The sequence below is a fragment of the Zalophus californianus genome, chromosome 2, assembly GCF_009762305.2.
Source record: "Zalophus californianus isolate mZalCal1 chromosome 2, mZalCal1.pri.v2, whole genome shotgun sequence".
In the NCBI taxonomy this organism is placed as follows: Eukaryota; Metazoa; Chordata; class Mammalia; order Carnivora; family Otariidae; genus Zalophus; species Zalophus californianus.
In genome coordinates this window covers 174,521,519-174,540,024 of record NC_045596.1, presented here as the reverse complement: position 1 = coordinate 174,540,024, position 18,506 = coordinate 174,521,519, and positions in this window count along the sequence as shown.

Genomic DNA, 18,506 nt, shown 5'->3' with positions numbered 1-18,506 from the left:
CATTTCTCAGTTCTAATTTCTAAAATGGTAAATAGTGATAGATATAACCCACATTAACAAAAGCTGTTTTGGGTCCTCAATAATTTTTAAGAATATAAAGGAATTTTGAGATATAGGAGATTGAGAACTGCTGATGTAGTATTTTATTATATAGATGTACTTATGAATTACTCAGCTGATTAAATCCCATCCAGTTTTTCTATTTTACAGCTCTGCTTTGAACATTCTTAAAATAAAATATGGTATAGGGGCGCCTGGGTGGCTCAGTCGTTAAGTGTCTGCCTTCGACTCAGGTCACGATCGCGGAATCCTGGGATCGAGCCCCGCATCGGGCTCCCTGCTCTGCGGGAGGCCTGCTTCTCCCTCTCCTACTTCCCCTGCTTGCGTTCCTCTCTCGCTGTGTCTCTGTCAAATAAATAAATAAATAAATAAATAAATAAATAAATAAATAAACAACTTAAAAAAAATAAATTACAGAATTCTTAAAAAAATATGGTATAATCTCATGCCAAATACATAGCCAGAGGGAGAGAGAGAATTATTATTTTTTGTCTTGGTCATAATTTTGTATGGACTTTAGGCCTTTCAGCATACATGGCTCTTGATTTATGTTTGAGTTGGTTTCAAGGAGAAAAATTCCAACTTGGATATGGTATTGGCAGCTGTGACCTCATCTAAGCTAGTCTTTGGCCACAGTATTTGGATCTGGCTAAATTATTCCAATGAGAGTGAATCTCGGGACTTCTTACGGGAATTCTGAAACAAATATGTTCTCTTTTCCCCTGCTGATACTAATGAGGAAGCATGGACCTTGGGAGTGTTGGAGCAATTTTAGGACCCTGAGGAATCATCGTTTAGTGAAGCTGACACTGAGGTAGGCAGAGTAGAAACCGCAGGAAATCAGGTTGGTGATATTGTGGGGCTACTAGTTCATGCCCATCCTGAAGTCAGACTATCTTTGAGTATTTCATATACACGGGTCATTAAATTCCCATTACTTAGGTTAAACCTATTTGAATAAGGGTTTTTTATTTGTTTTTAACTTCCAATGTGCACTGGTCACCACAGTACATATGATTGATAGACTCCCCCCCCCCCCCCCCCCCCCCCCCCGCCCCGGCCAACAGACATAAAAGATACAAAATTTTTTTAATGGCGAAGGATGTGGAGGCTCATAGAGATAGTTTCACAAAGTAGACGACAAAGCAGCATGCTCCTTGGTGGAGGAGCAGGCTTCTAAATCTCCAGGTTCCGCATTGCGCATGCATTCCGTGTAGAATTTACATATCTTCCGCTCTCCCCACCCCGTCCCACTCCCTACCACTTCCTACCACCAGGGTGCGCTCCCTACCACTTCCTACCACCAGGGTGCGCTCCCTACCACTTCCTACCACCAGGGTGCGCTCCCTACCACTTCCTACCACCAGGGCGCGCTCCCTACCACCTGAGGGCGTTGGGGAGGCGCTGCTGTGTTCTGCCTGATCACCAGGTTCAAGTGTCTGGTACCAAATGACTCAGTACAGCACAGAGTACTAAGAACTGATGAACTGCACTTTAATTTCGCGGGTGTATCATCATTCTTCAGCTCTGCCAGGCCTCGTTTGCCTCAGGTTCATTCTCAAAAATAAGGAGTTTCTTTTAGGGTATTTGTCTTATGCTATCTCCTCCACAAGGTATTAATTACTATCTCTTGTATTATCGTTTGGAATTCTGACCACGGAGTCAGACAACGCCCTGACAGTTATTTAGAATTAAAAAACAAAAACAAACAAAAAAAACCCCCACAAGCCTGTGATCCTACCAGATAGAATAAGAAAAGAATATAGGATTCTTCCTGTTCAGAGAGGTTGCAATAGAAGTAACCAAGAACATGAAAAATCCAATAGCATGACTGTACAGTCATTTTAGAGCTAACTAGACATTTATCTGTCTTATGGGAAGCAAAGAAATGCAAAACCAACAAAAACACCAAAGAGCGTTCACTACAGTCATGAGGGGAGCTGCAAACTTCAGGATCTCAGCTACCTGAAAAGGTGCCACGTAGTTTTTCTTGGGAAGGCAACCCAAAAATCATCTGGGATAACGTACAGACATCCTTACTAGGTAAATGTGTTTAAACCTTGGAAGAAATGAGAAATTAGAGTATGAAATAAATTAAAACTTTGGTAATATTTTAGGGTTAAAGAATAATAGGTTTATATTTGATAGTGTAAGCATCTGAAATACTTGGGATAATTTAGCTTTTAGAGTAACATTATTCTTGTGGCTCCATTTTAAAATGTATCATTGAAAAATTAGCATATGCCTGTTCTTTTAAAGCTGAAATCCTACCAAGTTTGAAACATTATTGGAATATTTAATAAGAATTAAAAAACATGTTATTGCATAAAATTCTATGCCAACAAATTTCATTTGTGAAAGAATGAAAAAAGATCTAACATTTTGTTTACTATTAATATTAAGGTTAGTATTAATATTGGTATCCATTAAACCCAGAGCTTTCATTATTTTTCAGAAAATTAATGAAACTTCAGCCTTACATCCAGCTTCATTTTCTAACTCAATTTAAAAGGATTATTGAGAAATACGTACTCATTTATTCAATACTTCTTCATTCAGTAAGCGTTTGCATTCATAGGCTGCGAGGCAATAGACTGGCCTCATAAAGAAGAACAAATAGAAGAAGGAAACACAACATGGATCCCATGCTTAAGAGAGGGGAAGATTTACTCCATGAAGGATTAACAAAAAAGCATCTCAAAAAAAAGTATTTTCTTATAGCAAACAAAACATTTTGAAGAAAATACATCATATACTCTATAAGATATGAGAAAAAAATGACCAGTGTGAAAGAGAGAAAAGGAGACCCTATGAAGGAATCATAAAGCTCATCATTTATTAAGCATTTGCTGTGTACCACATCCTGGGCAGTTACCCTTCAGCACAACATGAAGGGTTAGAATCCTGTATTTGCATACTACACGTATTTGCTTACCTTTGTGTAAACAGAATATAAGAGTGGGAAAAAAGATCACAATATATGAATATGTAACCAATTGGGGTTCAAAGCATGTGAGACTTACTGTTTTAAATTTGACTAAACTTAAAGTTGATTTTTTAAAAAATGCTAAATTCAGAGTGCCTCTAGCTGTTTGTACAATGGCACCTTTTCAGGAAAACTGGCACTGGTACTTCTCTGTGAAAGACAAGTATTGGGTGAGAGGAAGAACTTTGTTTGCAACGGAGCACAGCTTGTGGAGGGCAACAAACCTTTCCTCTCGTATTTACCATGAGAAAGGAGACTCTTCACTTGGGCTTCCCATCCTTATTTCCAGAAGACTGAAGGTGTTGGAACAGTGCAGTAGATTAAGGAGTGTGACTTTCTCTCTGAAATCCTCTGACCTGGTCCAGCAGAGTATCTGATGCTCCTGGGGCTCGATACAGTGAGGTTATGACGGCAGATGCCAAAGGGCCAGCATGCCCATCATCATGTGGCATAGCAAGAATGTGCTGGTTTCCTGTGGGTTGAGTGGACTTCCTGGAAGAAGCTGGTTTTCAAGGCCATTCTTAGGGTACCCTTAGAAGAGGGCCACCTATGGTGCAGGCATCCTAGCAGCAAAAATACATTTGGCGGGAGGTTGGAGAAAGGTACCCCTGCCCCCAGGACCTCCGAAGAACCAACTAATGTACCTCTGAAGAGAACTGGTGTTTGGATATCTGCCAACAGACAGAGCAACTGCCAGTCAATTAGAGAAGCAACCAGAACCGAAAAGGAATAAGCAATTCTGCTAGTCAGTTATGGGACTGTGTTTTTCCTCCTCTTCTTCCCTCCCCTAACTCCAAAGGGAGGTGATTTAGAGGAGATAGCTGCGGCCATCCGTCTAGCGTGAACTGGGATCGGGGTGGAAGTAAGAAGGAGAACGTTGAATCATATGTGTGATTGAAGATGGAAAACTCAGCTGAGACCATTCCAACATCCCCAAAGGGATGGAGAGCCCCAGAATGTAGGCTGAAATATAAAACGATCCACTACCTCAAGGGAAGGAGATTTAACCCTTGGTGGCAGTTAGAAAAAGTAGAAGTTTATGCTTATACCTCAACCTGTTCCCCCATTGTATGGTTGTAGGAGCATAAAAGAGTTGTTGGCTGAGACACTCCTAATGATTAACTTTTATTATTTTAGGGGAGTGGAAGGGGAGGGATGAAAGGGCCAGATATTTACATTTTTATAATCTCTGTTTTAAATTAAATCGATATTGTTTTTTTTTTAAATATTTTATTTATTTATTTGACAGAGAGAATGAGATAGAGAGAGAGAGAGCATGAGACGGGGGAGGGTCAGAGGGAGAAGCAGACTCCCTGCTGAGCAGGGAGCCCGATGCGGGACTCGATCCCAGGACTCCAGGATCATGACCTGAGCCGAAGGCAGTCGCTTAACCAACTGAGCCACCCAGGCGCCCTCTATATTGTTTTTTAAAATTTAGAACTCCCATCCCTGTGATCACATCAGAGATTACAAACTCTACAGAGTACCATCCTTATAGTTTCAGTTGGATTTTGGTTAAAAAAATTTTTTCCTCCTCATCTGCAAAAAAAAAAAAAAAAAATACAGAAAACTGTTAGAGTTTCACCAGACTACTTGGCAATATACAGTCTTTAGAGACTGCTGTTATATATAAATAGGAGCAAAATGTTGTTGAATGGAATGGCCATTGGTGTTAAAGAACGGGGGAATCTTGTAAATATACATTCATACACAGTCTCTCTTTAAAGCAAAATTGATTGGGGCGTCTGGGTGGCTCAGTTGGTTAAACGACTGCCTTCAGCTCAGGTCATGATCCTGGAGTCCCGGGATCGAGTCCCGCATCGGGCTCCCTGCTCGGCAGGGAGTCTGCTTCTCCCTCTGACCCTCTTCCCTCTTGTGCTCTCTATCTCATTCTCTCTCTCAAATAAATAAATAAAATCTTTTAAAAAAAATAAAGCAAAATTGATTGTGTACCTGTCAGCAAATCTGGTTGTTCACGGACTTTTGATCAGGATGTGAGAATGGTGTTATTCAACTGAAATAGTTCAGCACTGACTCAAGTGGGGTTATCCCTGGGAAACTTGGTGAGCAGTAATAGGCCTCTTTAGGAGAGCAGTACCTGGAAGATGTGGTCTTTCTATAGAACAGCAAATTGGGAACTAAATAGACAAAAAGATGCTTGCTGCTGCTTTAAGCTCTTAACACTGTTCAGAGGCAAGAAAATGCTCCTGGTGAGTAAGGGAAAGGGACACCCTAACCCCGCTTTCCCACTCCTATTCCCCTGTTTGTTTTTCTTGTTTCTTGTTTGGCAAATCCATAGTTGAGACCCTGTGCTCCGAATGTCAAGGTCACACTTGACTCTGTTTCCGATGTCTCCACTCAATATGAGACACCAGTCTTCTGGGGGCTTTAGGGTCTAAAATTAAAAAGTGAGGTCATCTGTAGGTTTTTCTTCATCAAGTCTCCAGGGAGCTTAGAATTGTCTAGAAAGATGGTCTCTAGTTAGATTTCTTTTTTTTTCTTTTTTTTTTTTTTTTTTTAAAGATTTTTATTTATTTATTTGAGAGAGAGAATGAGAGACAGAGAGCATGAGAGGGAGGAGGGTGAGAAGGAGAAGCAGATTCCCCGCTGAGCAGGGAGCCCGATGTGGGACTCGATCCCGGGACTCCAGGATCATGACCTGAGCCGAAGGCAGTCGCTTAACGAACTGAGCCACCCAGGCGCCCTAGTTAGATTTCTTATCAGCCAGCTTTGGGATGTAATAATCTCTGCTAAGTACCAGAAAGAGCTCTCCACCAGCTTTCCGGTTTCTGCCTTCGGTGGGAGGGAGCATCATCACACATTAGGGGCTCTCCAGTTTCAGCCAACCGAACAGAGGTGCAGGGCGGGGAATGAAATTGGGAAAGAGGCCCCTACTTGCACCATTGCTGCAGAAAGTAGGGAAGGCTATCTTAGAGGCGCTTGGACAGAAGGGGGCTGACATAAAAGATGGAAGCTGCCGTGCTTTCCTTTGCTCCGACGAGAGTATGGGGGAAGGTGAGAATTTATGCCATAAATGCTGTTCTGCACCTCAGTATGGGAAGTCACCTTCTTAGGGGAGGCTTCCTTCACAATTAAATCAGGTTTTACATTTTTCTTTATTTTCCAGATTTTGTAAGATTATACGAAACCTCCTTCATAAGAGATTAGAAAAATAACACTTTCATAAAAACATTAACATACACATGAGGGTAATGAAAATGCCTTTTTGGTGTAATAATCATTGTTAATGACTGGCATGCAGAAAAAAAATAAAAAATATATAAATTAAAACTAGAATAAGAGGGCATCCCAGGATGATGGCAGACCAATATGTTTGCTTCCACTCTGTCCCAGGTGTAACTTCCACCCGCCTCTCTTGCTGGCTAGGACCGGCAGGTGAGCAGGGACTTACAGCACTGGCCAGAGCGCTGACTCGTATTGGTGAGACCAGTACATGGATCAGGGAAAGCTAGGGCAAAGATAGGAGTGTGGAGGGTTCCAGGGAGATGCCTGGACCTCTGGGAGAAGGTTGGTCTGGGTTTTCTGGGATGTGTCAGATCTTTTGGACTTCCAAAGAACCTAGGAGACGCTGAACAAGTAGACCAAATTATTTTCATTCCCCAGGTGGGAGAACTCCGTGAGACTGAGGGGTTGGGGGCTTATCCAGTTGCTTTGACAGTTGTCCGATGCCCTGCCTCCCGCTAGACTCCTTGGCGGCTGAGCCTTCATGGGAAGACATCCCTTGCCTTTTCTGTGCTGGTGAGGAATCCTTGGGGGCAGGGCTCATGCTTATCTGGAGGAGCCCATATCTGCCCCCCTTTTCTAAACTACATTCCCAGTACATAGGACCTGAGTGTCTGGCCTAAACATTCCTGAGCCCCCAAGGGCCTCTGGCCTTGGTTCACTCTGCTCCTTTCGTGGCCTGAAGAGTGGTCAAAAAAATGGCTATTTGTAGGCGTTATGGACAAGGCTTGAATGTCCAGGCTGAGTGTTCACATGTATGCACGGGAGTTCTTTGTGGTGCCGAAAAGAGCCAGGGGCAGAGAGTGAGCTGTGTCCGTGTGCACCAGTAGCACAGTTTCCCTTTATAAATTCCTCTGGACTTTAGTAGGTCAGCATATGTTCAATAAAGTCCATAGTTCTGCCATTTACTAGCTGTGTAACTTTAGACAAATTAGACACTTCAAGACTCATTTAGACAATCTGTAACACGAAGAGAAGTAGCCGGGATTAAACTCAATGCATGTAGATCATTGAACAATGGTTGGCACACACAATTTGTGTTCACCTAGTTGTAGCTGTAGAAATTTCTAAGGGAAAAGACAGACTCTGTGGTTGGGTGTCCAGAGGAGGTGATCTATGTCCCTAGCATTACTTGGGCACTACTTGTGAAATCACTGTGGTCCAGTGTGTACCCCTTATTGTTCTTGCTCAGAAATTTGGGGTGTCCCCACCTCAAAGTGGATCCTTCTTTCAAGGGTAAATTCAGGCTCTCTTTTTCCAAGTTGACAGAGATGGAAGTAAATATTTAACAAATTATGTGGAGTACCTACAGTGTGCCTGGCACTGTTCTAGGTGCTAGGGATACAATGACAAAACAAAACAAGTTAAATGTTACATGGTGATAAGTGGTAGGAGGACAAAGCAGAGAAGGTGGTGGGGAGTGTTGCAAAGTGGGTCAGAGAAGGACTTGCTGAGACGTGAACTCCGGAATTAGCGTGGATTTGACAACTTTCACTGTGACCTTGAGCAAATCAATCCTCTATAAGCCTCATTTATTAACACCATTTTATAGAAGAAGAAATAGGCTTAGTTGGAGAGTTACGTGAAGTATAGCATTTAGCAGAGTTCTTAATACACTGTGGGAATAATGTTAGCTATCTCATCCTTTACCAATATAGGAAGGCTATGGGGAAGCCTAATCAGAAGGTTGCCTAGTGGTTTGGTCAGAGAGAGAGGTTAGGTAATTTTGATATTTAAAGGCACCAGGTAGATTTCTTGATGTACTAAAGTAATTGTTATTTTTCATTTAACAAAGGATATGAAGGGGTGGGCATTCCAGAAAGCTTTAAGAAAATAACTGGAATAATAAAATATTTGGAAGTTGATGAGATATTCTGGTTCATGAATTGGTTTTCTGTTAAGACCCAGTCTTAACATTTCTGAATATAAATTACTTTTAATTTCCTCCATGGCTCATTGTAGCTGATTAAGGATAGAGATATTTAAGCTGGGGATTGCTGAACATGCAAGACAGTGAAGAACAAGGAGGGAGAAAAGGTGTCTGCCTGAACTCTGTAAGCCTCAGCCAAGATATGGGACTTGATAAGCCCCCTAGACCCTCTATATCTTAGATCCTAATAGGGGCAGTTTATTACTTTTATTGACTCACTTGAATTTCTTACAGTTTTAAGCATCCACCAAGAATCATCAATTTATTTATTTCTTTTGCTCCTGTGGCTCATTTCACACTGGGAGTGAGGGAAGGAATATTTACCTTGCTGGTGCAAGAGCACCACCTACTGGTCAAATTCGGTAATTTCAGGTTATACGGTGCACAGGGAAAATCCGATCATTGGTTTTTGTTTTGGCTTCAGGTGTGTGGCTAATGTGTCAAGATTTGGAGGGGAAGAGAGAGGTGTTTACTCTGGGCCAGTTTTTATGAGCCACAGAGAAGCTGGAGTCTGTTTATTCATTTATAGAACAGCAGGAATTTGAATTAAGCCTGTTCATCATTTCCTATGGGCAGGACATAATAGGATTTACTTCTCTGCTCCCAACTGGAAACCTTCCATTGACCTGTACGTAGAAAATTATCTGGCTTCCCACAGTCCAGAAAGGGGCTTCTTAAACTTTCTTCTCATCTACCGTACCACCCCAATGTAGAGAATTCAACCCCTAGCCTCATAGAATGAGAGCAATGCTTGGTTCTCACTTAACAAATGTGATGATTATGTCTCATCTCCAGACCTAGATCCTAAGTGACTTGAAGATAGAGAGCATCTCAGAAGCCTAGGGTAAGTACTGGACTGCTTATCATCCTAGATGAGACCTACCTTCAGGCCATCCATCCCCAGGTGGGATAACTGAAGTCTCAAGGTAATCCTGTGTTGTGGGCTGAATTGTGCTCCCCCAACATTTGTTATGTTGGAGTCCTAACCCCCCCACCCCAGAACCTCAGACTGTGACTGTACTTGGAGGTAGGGTCTTTCAAGAGGTAATTAAGTTAAAAGGAGGACATTAGGGGGCCCTAATCTAATATGATTGGTGTCCATATGAGAAGCAGATATTTGGGCAAGGAGACACCCAGAGAGGGAAAACCATGTGGGGACATGGGAAGAAGACAGCCTGCAAGTCAAGGAGAGAGGCCTCAGAAGAAACTAACCCTGCCGACCAGCACCTCGATCTTGGACTTCCAGCCTCCAGAACGGTGTTGTTGAAGCCAGCCAGCCTGTGATAATTTGTTATGGCGGCCCTTTCAAATGAAAGCATGCTGAGTTCCTGGATTGTTCAACCTCATCCTGAAAAACTGTTACATAGACTTTCTCTGAGGGATGTTTTCCACTCACACACTCATCCTGTGGGGTCTGGAGGTTCTCCAGGGTGGGAATTCAAGCCTCGACTGATTTCTTCCCTTTTTAGACCTCATTTGGGAGCTGCTGAGCTCATCCTGAGCAATGGAAAGGGGAATGGAAGAGAATCAGCCAGGAGTAAGCTCCTTGACGTTTGAAGATGCCCTGTCTGCATTTTTTGGACTCTAAGAACCTCTTAGCTTGAAATGCAAGGCCTTTTGCAACTTGGCACTAACTGCCCTTATGTTAAACTTAGAAGTGAAGTTGCAAATACAGCATATGTTCATCGGAAACAATAAGAATACAATTAGGAAAATGAATTCTTATAGTCCAGCCACTCAGAGTTAATTGTAGTTTCAATTAGGAGTTGGCTTTCTCATTCACTTTGTAATAAGTTTTGACATTTTGTCATGTGCACATCATTTTTAATGGCTAACAGAGTTCTATTGTATGATTTACCATGCTTTATATGACTAATCCCCTCTTTTTGCATACTTAGAATGTTTCTAGTTTCGCTATTATAAATAATGCTTCAATGGACATCCTTTTAAATACTTTTAAAAAATGAAAATCCTTTTGGTATAAATTCCTGGACGTAGACTTGTAGGGTCAAAACTCCCCATTTTAAGGTTTTGTTACAGATTACCAAATTGTCTTTCAGAAAGTGCTCATTCCCTCACCCTCAACAGCACTGAGTTTCTTCTTTTGTATTTTTGACAAACTGATAGGTCAAAAGTTGTTTCAGTACTGTATATATTTTGAATTCCTTTTATATTAATGAGGATCAATATTACTTCATGAGATTTTTGGCAATTTGTACTTTTTATTTATCCAATAAAAATTTGGCCTTAAAAAAAACTTATAGGGGTGCCTGGGTGGCTCAGTCAGTTAAGCGTCTGATCTCTTGGTTTTGGCTGAGGTCCTGATCTCAGGGTTGTGAGACTGAGCCCCACGTTGGGCTCTGCTCTGAGTGTGGAGCCTGCTAAGAATCTCTTTCTCTCCCTCTCCCTCTGCCTCTGCCCCTCCCTGTCCCACTCTCATGCTCTGTCTCTCTCTTAAAAAAAAAAGCAACTTATAAAAACATTTTTATCAGTTAAGTATTTAACTTTTTTCTCCATTGTATTTATTTATAAAATTTTCCCAGTTTGTCCTTTACCTCTTTTTTTTGGGGGGGGTGTCATTTACCTTTCAATTGTATCTATGATATATTTTTTACAAACAAAATAAAGACATATGTATTATAAAATTTTATTAAGCTCCATTTAGAATTATTTCCATTTAGAATTTATTTTGGACTAAGGAGAGTAAGACTGGAGATTTTCCAATGATTAGCCAGTTGCCCTATGACCAATTATTGAACAACTAATGCTTTCTTGGTATTACCTACTAAATTCTTATAAAATTGGATCTCTTTTGGTCTTTCTATTATGTTCCATTGTTCTATCAGTTCCTGTGCCAGGGCTATGCTATATTAAATATTGCAACTCTAATATATTAATATCTGCTGTGGAATCCTTCCTCATCATTTTCAAAAATTTCTTGGCTATTCTAAGTTTGTTCATCTAAATGAATTTAGAATTGCTTTAAGTTCCAAAAAATTAGTTTGGGTTTTTGATTGTTATTGCATTAATTTCATAGATTAGTTTGGGAGAGAATGAAACTTTATCAAAATGTCCTTATAAGGAATACAGCTCATTTCTTGGTTTTCTTAAATTTCTTTTATGCCTGTCAGCAAAACTTTGCAGTTTTCTTTGTCTAGGTCTTATATATATCATGTATCTTAAGTTTATACCTAGGTAATTTATTGTTCTTGTTTGTGTTATTATGAATAGAAACTTTTTTAAAAAAAGATTTTATTTATTTGAGAGACAGAGAGAGAACCCAAGTAGGGGGAGGGGCAGAGGGAGAGGGAGAAGCAGACTCCCCACTGAGCAGGGAGCCTGACATGGGGCTCAATCCCAGGACCCGGGGATCATAACCTGAGCCAAAGGCAGAGGCTCAACCAACTGAGCCACCCAGGTGTCCCTGAATAGAAACTTTTCCCAGTTGTTATGGTAGGACTAATAGTATTTTTTGAACAAGAACTGTTAGTTTTATAAATTTTTCATTGGCTCTCTATGATCTTCCAGAGATCAGCATAGCATAGCTTAGATTAGCATTTCATGTGCCAAAAACGATAATGACTTATTTTCTTGTGCATTATGAATATCTCTTAATTCTTCTGTTTTTCTAAATGCATTGGAAGAACCTTGAGAACAATGTTGAGTAATTGTGGTAAAATCAAGTATGCTTATCTTGTTTCTGACAATAATTTTGTTTTATCATTGATCATATTTAATAGTAATTTCTGATAAATAATTTTTAGTATATGCAGGAAATTTCCTTCTATTTATAAGCTTTTAATTTTTTTCCAGGATGGATGTTGTATTTATTAGATGCTTTTATTGACATCTTTCCAAGTGATTTATACACTTTCTTTTTTACATTTTGTTTGTAAATATGATTAATTATATACATGTTTTTCTCATATTTCAGAGTTATTATTTTCCTGGTAGTGGTGAGTTATTTAAGTTAGAGCCAGATTTAATATACTCATATTCTACTTTGCATTGTGTTCATAGTGTGATTCATTATTTCTTTCCTTCTTCCCTTCCCTTCCTTTTACGGCCCCTCCCTCCTTCCCTCCTCCCTCCCTCCCTTCCTTCCTTCCCTCCTTCCTCTGACAGGTTTCAGTATATGGCTGTCCCAGCTTCATTAAAAAATTGAGATTTTTTTCTTTAGTTATACTTTTTACCATTTTTATTGTTTTAAAAAATAGTTTAACTTATTTCTGAGTCAATTGCAGTAATTTATATCTGTGTAGAAATTATTGGTTTGATCAAAGTCATCACATTTATCATTTAAAAATTGTACATGCCTTATAAGTGAAAAATTTTCCTCTTTATCTGTGATTGTATTTAATCGCTAATTCATTATATTTTCACTTTCTCCCTTTTTTTCTTGGTTAGATTTGCCTATGGTTTGTGTCTTTTATTGTGTTTTTTAATTGGTCTTTTCAAACAACAGACTTGGTATTTATCAATTTTATAAATAATTGATTATATAAATTTTATTTTATAAATAATTGATTTCTGATTTACCATAACTAATTTCTATTTCCTTCTTTTATTTGGTTAATTTTGTGCTTTTTTTTATAGTTTCCTCAATTAATTTCTTTATTTTTATTAAAAAAAGTAATAATAAAAATAAAGTCCCAAATCTTAACTCTGACACTTTGGGGTTATTTTGTATGCCTTTAATATATATTATTATATAACTACTTATTTAATTATATAATATTTAATATATTATTATATCATAATATTATAATTGGTACAGATGGCATTATAATTCTTATTTCCTCTTATATCCAAGGATTACTTAGGAGACTGATTTTAAATTTGCAGGGGTTTGATTTTTTTTAAATGTCTGTCTTCTTTATTTCTCATTTTACACGTGTAGTAGGTACTGCTCGTAGGCTGTCTAATATCTGTTTCTTCCATTTTTCTCTAGAAACTGAACTGGAGTTTTGCTGAGTGAGGGCAGCAAAGTACCCCACTAAAATGACTCAATTTCTGGTCTACCTGACAGCCAGTTATGGTGTAGTAAGATGTAGGCACAAGTTCCCAGAGACAAGAGTTTTTTCCGGAGCAAAAAGGCAGACTTCACCAGGAGAATCACTTTTGCCTCTTTGCCCTTTTCCCTTCCTCCTCACTGAAATGCAGATTTGATGTTTGGAGGTACAACAAAAGACAGGCCTAACAAGGAACTTCCACATGCTAAGGATGGCAGAGGAGAAAGACAGAAAGAATCTGGGTCCCTGATGGCACTGTTGACAAGTTGCACAGCTTGGGACTTCTGGTTAGGTAAGTTCAGGTAACAACCTATGGCAGCGATGGTTGTGTTTCCTGTTATGAGCACCTGGACGCATTGCTATTGAACACACAAACTCTATTCAGAGAACTTGGCTTGCCTGAAGTCTACTTTCTTGTAACTATGATATGCTAACTGCTAGGACGTATAGACTGCCTAATGTAAATCATAGTGTCCCATTGTCTTTGTTTAGGAATGAGCATGGAACTTAGTTCTGACCAATGAGACAATGGGGAAGTCTGTTGGGTTAAGGGTGCTTCTGGACAAGTTTCTCCCTCACCTTTTTTTGGTGTAGATGTTGGTATGTGGGGATGTGAGGCCTAGAGCTGTTGAAGCCATCTGGTTGACTTGAGGGGATTAGCTGTGGGGCTTGAACTCATGACTCTAGGATCAAGCCCTAAGCTCAGATCAAGAGTTGGACACTTAACCAACTGAGCCACCCAGGTGCCCCCATTACATACATTTTCTCATTTAAATCATACAACAACCCTATGACTTAGATACTATTATTATTGATTCTACTTTATAGATGAGAAAAATAAGTCGTAGAAAGGCTACATAATTCCATAGGTTGCCAGTTTAAGCAGAGCCAGGATTTGGATCTAGGTTTGAGTGACTTCTAGGCCAGGCTAAACCACTATGATACAGCCCCCCACAGACCAGGCTAAACCATTATGATACAGCCCCCCCCCACATTCTTTTCTTTCTTTCATTTCCAAATTCTTCTGAGTTTATCAAGCTAGACTTCCAATTTTCTCTATTCTTACCTGATCTTGGATTTCTCCCATTTCTTAGCTACAACATCCTGAATTATAGAGATAATACAATATGGTATTTCAAAGGTTACTATATGTTTCTTGCAGGAAAATCATTTCATAAAGGGACATATACTTCCCATTCCCTATGCTAGTCCACTTCTTTATTTTTATTTTTATTGTTTTAAAGATTTATTTATTTATCTTAAAGAGAGAGAGAGAGAGAGCATGCCTATGAGTGGGGGGAGAGGCAGAAGGACAGAACCCCCAAGCAGATTCCCTGGACTTGATCCCACGACCCAGGGATTATGACCTGAGCTGAAACCAAGAGTCAGAAGCTCAATGACTGAGCCACCCAGGTGACCCACGTCTACTTTTTTTAAACGATGAGTCTGGTGATTTCCCTTTTTAGCTAAATCTCACAGGTAAATTTGCCTGTAATTTCCAGTGTTTGAATTGGAGGTCCAGAGATGATGTGATTCTTTGTTTTAATCTTTCAGTCCCAGGAAAAAGGGAAAGAGGCTACTTATGCTTTCTATGGTTTTATATTGCCAATTTAATTTCTAATTAACTAAAAAGCATCAAGAGAGTCATAGTCCAAGGCAGTTGAATGGCCCAGAACTTCATAGCAGAGACAAGCTATTTCTTTTCCATGTTTATCATGGCAGCAAAAGTCAGCAGAGGCCATGCCTCTTGTACTAACTTGCCTGGCCACCCTCATTAGGAGCCTACCATGGCAATGACCCAACTTGGCACATAAGTTAGATGGCCACCAAGGCTCTCTCTTCTGTGCTTTGATCCACACTGCATTATCTGAAGTTGCTTATGGGATCAAGCTTTGTGTCCTCGTCACCATCAGCTCTCTGACTTGGAGGATGTTGTATGTACTTAATTAGAGCCTGTTGAAAGTACAGTAGAAACTGGAGCCAAACTCAGACATAAGATAGGGAACTTAGATGTTGTATGTAATATTTTCCAGAAGTTGCTGACTCTTCCTTTTCATCTCTCAAAGGCTGGCCTTTGCTGTTCTCCAGAGCAATACAAAAATTATTAGGTCATTGTGTCTCTGATTCTTCTGCCCTCAGCCTTGTGCCCTGGATCTTTTATACCTCCTTTTCTAAGAATCTTTCTTAGGTGATCTTCTGTCCTCCCTCAAGAAAACTACACCCATTCTGCAGGAGGAGATCTTCTTTCTTCGTCCCTATCTGGATCCATCGTGCTTCTCCGTGAGTTTATGAGAAAAGACGTTGCTGTTTGCCTCTGCCACGTTTTCAGGCAGGAGAATGGGCTGGAGTCCAGGGAAGGTGGGAAGGTGAACAGTGGTTCAATTCTAGTGTAATTTTCCTATCAGTGGAAATGCTAGGCAATCAACTAATCAACTGTCTAGAAGGCAATTTTTTAAATACACAACACAGTCTAATCCTATATAAATAAAAGAATATGGGTGAAATGGGTAAATGTGGTCAAAAGGCACAAACTTCCAATTATAGAATAAATAGTTCCTGGGAATGTAATGATGTAACATACAGCATGAGGACAAGACAAGAAGAAGAAGAAGAAGAGAAGAGGAAGAAGAAGAGAAGAGGAAGAAGAGAAGAGGAAGAAGAAGAGGAAGAAGAAAGAAGAAGAAGGAAAGAAAAAAAAAACAGAAAGAAAGCAAAGAAAAGGAAAGAATATTTCTCTTATTAGCAGAGGACTTGGCTCTGCCCTCGGGAAAGATAGTTCCCACTATTGAGTTGAAGCATATTGGTCTAATCTTGTTTTTCATGAGTGCTGAGGCATTCACGTGGGCCGCACCAGATTTTAGTGTCTGCTTTATCAACTAATAGAATTAAATATGATTAAATTCTTTTAGTTTATAGTCTTCTGAAGATGGAAAGGCTTTTTGCATTTTTTTTTTAAGTCCTCCCACCTTATGCTACATCCCAGATGTTGGTTGGTCACCTACTTCTCCCACCTACTTTCCTCCAGATTAATTTCAAATGGCAAGATTATGGTGGCTGTGGTAGTGATGGTGGCAAGGTTGGAGAAGGATGGGGGAAGTGAGGCCGACAATAGAGCAAGATCAGCAAAATGGAGTTCCAGGGGATAAATGAGCAGCTAATGGCTGCTCAACGATTAAGGGATAGGCATAATAAGAGTAAACAAAATCTGAAGTTCTTAGTTTTCCCACATGACCATCAAGTCCCAGAAGTGCCCTGGGTTTCCACTGTAATTTTCTAATGAATGAGATGAACTCTGCCCTTCAAAAATGGCACGCTCAGATTATCATAGCCTTCCTAATTAATCCTGCTCCACACCGTGGCAGGTCTCCTCTATAATTCCTATGCCAGGATCCCAGACTGCCGATCAATCAATAAGTCTGCTCAGAGTTCTGTCAAGTGAGCCAAGATATTGATTTAAAAACAAAATAATGTGCTGCTGGCTTTGATGATATTAAAAAGTAACTAATTTCTCGAGAGTGCTATTTCAATATAACATAATAAAGAAAATTGCCTTGCACTTTTAGAGATGTGATTTCAGAACCTACCAATTCGCTTGCTTCCAAAAGTTCAATTCCTCTAATGGGGGAGAACTTATTTAATTTAGATGGCTCTAACCTTGACTTCTTGTGATAAAATGCCCTGGATATATTAAGAAGCCTCTAGTTTAATGGGCATTTTCTTAAGCTGGGTAAATATCTGGGATGAGAAATTGAAGTTGAGTCATCTTTATCTTATTTGTTTGTTTGTTTGTTTGTTTTGCTGTGATCGGTGCTTACTAGGTGAATGTGAATGTGCACGTGTGTTCATTTACATGACTCTACAAATTCCTATAAATCAAACTCCTGAGACAAAATGAACCAACCATGAATGCCAAACTTGAACCAGTCAGGTTACTTTTTTGAATAATTAATTGAATTGCACCTTCATAAGAACTTCTTAAAACCTGAGCCAAACCAACTTGAAACAAAAAGTTCTGAGTTTGATTTTATGTCTATTTCTTCCTTTTTTGTTTACATTTCCCTTTTATTTTTCGTTTACCTTTCCTCTCTCCTTCTCCTTTGCTATCTTCAACTTTTCCTCTGTTTACAAGCGAAGCTATCCATTTTTATTTCTGTTATGTTCATCCACTCATTCAACTATTTATTTGTTCAATGGATATTTATTGGTTATACTATGGGACTGGACCAGGTACTGGGAATTTAGTGACATGCAAAATCTAGTTCCTAACAAACAAATATACATAATTTTGAGAGGTGCAATGAAGTAAGGAAATAGGTTGCCTATCTCCTTTGGTGAGCTTTCTGTGCAGATCTTTGGCTTCTTTTTTAAAATTGGATTGTTCATTTTCATATTGTTGAGTTTTATGAGTTTTGTATATATTTTGGATAATAGTCCTTTGTCAGATGTCTTTTGCAAATACTTCTCTAAGTCAGGGGCTTATCTTCTCATTCTCTTGACTATGTCTTTCACAGAGCAGATTTTTTTTTCTGTGCAATCATTTATTTTGACAGAACAGTATTATCCAAAGCCTTTGGGTAAGAGCTTTAGTTAATTACACTTTGGTACAATAATTTTTTTTTGTTTTTCTTTCCCACTGTATTCTTCTTCTTCTTTTTTTTTAACATATATTATTTGTTTCAGGGGTATAGGTCTGTGATTCATCAGTCTTACACAATTCACAGTGCTCACCATAGCACATACCCTCCCCAATGTCCATCACCCAGCCACCCCATCCCTCCCATCCCCCACCACTCCAGCAACCCTCAGTTTGTTTCCTGGGATTAAAAGTCTCTTATGATTTGTCTCCCTCTCTGGTTTCATCTTGTTTCATTTTTCCCTCCCTTCCCCTATGATCCTCTGTCTTGTTTCTCAAATTCCACATATCAGTGAGATCATATGATAATTGTCTTTCTCTGATTGCCTTATTTCGCTTAGCATAATACCCTCTAGTTCCATCCACATTGTTGCAAATGGCAAGATTTCATTTTTTGGTGGCTGATAATATTCCATTGTATATATATATACCACATCTTCTTTATCCATTCATCTATCAATGGACATCCGGGCTCTTTCCATAGTTTGGCTGTTGTGGACATTGCTGCTATAAACACTGGGGTGCCTGTGCCCCTTTGGATCACTGCATTTGCATCTTTGGGGTAAATACCCAGTAGTGCAATTGCGGGGTCATAGGGTAGCTCTATTTCCAACTTTTTGAGGAACCTCCGTACTGTTTTTC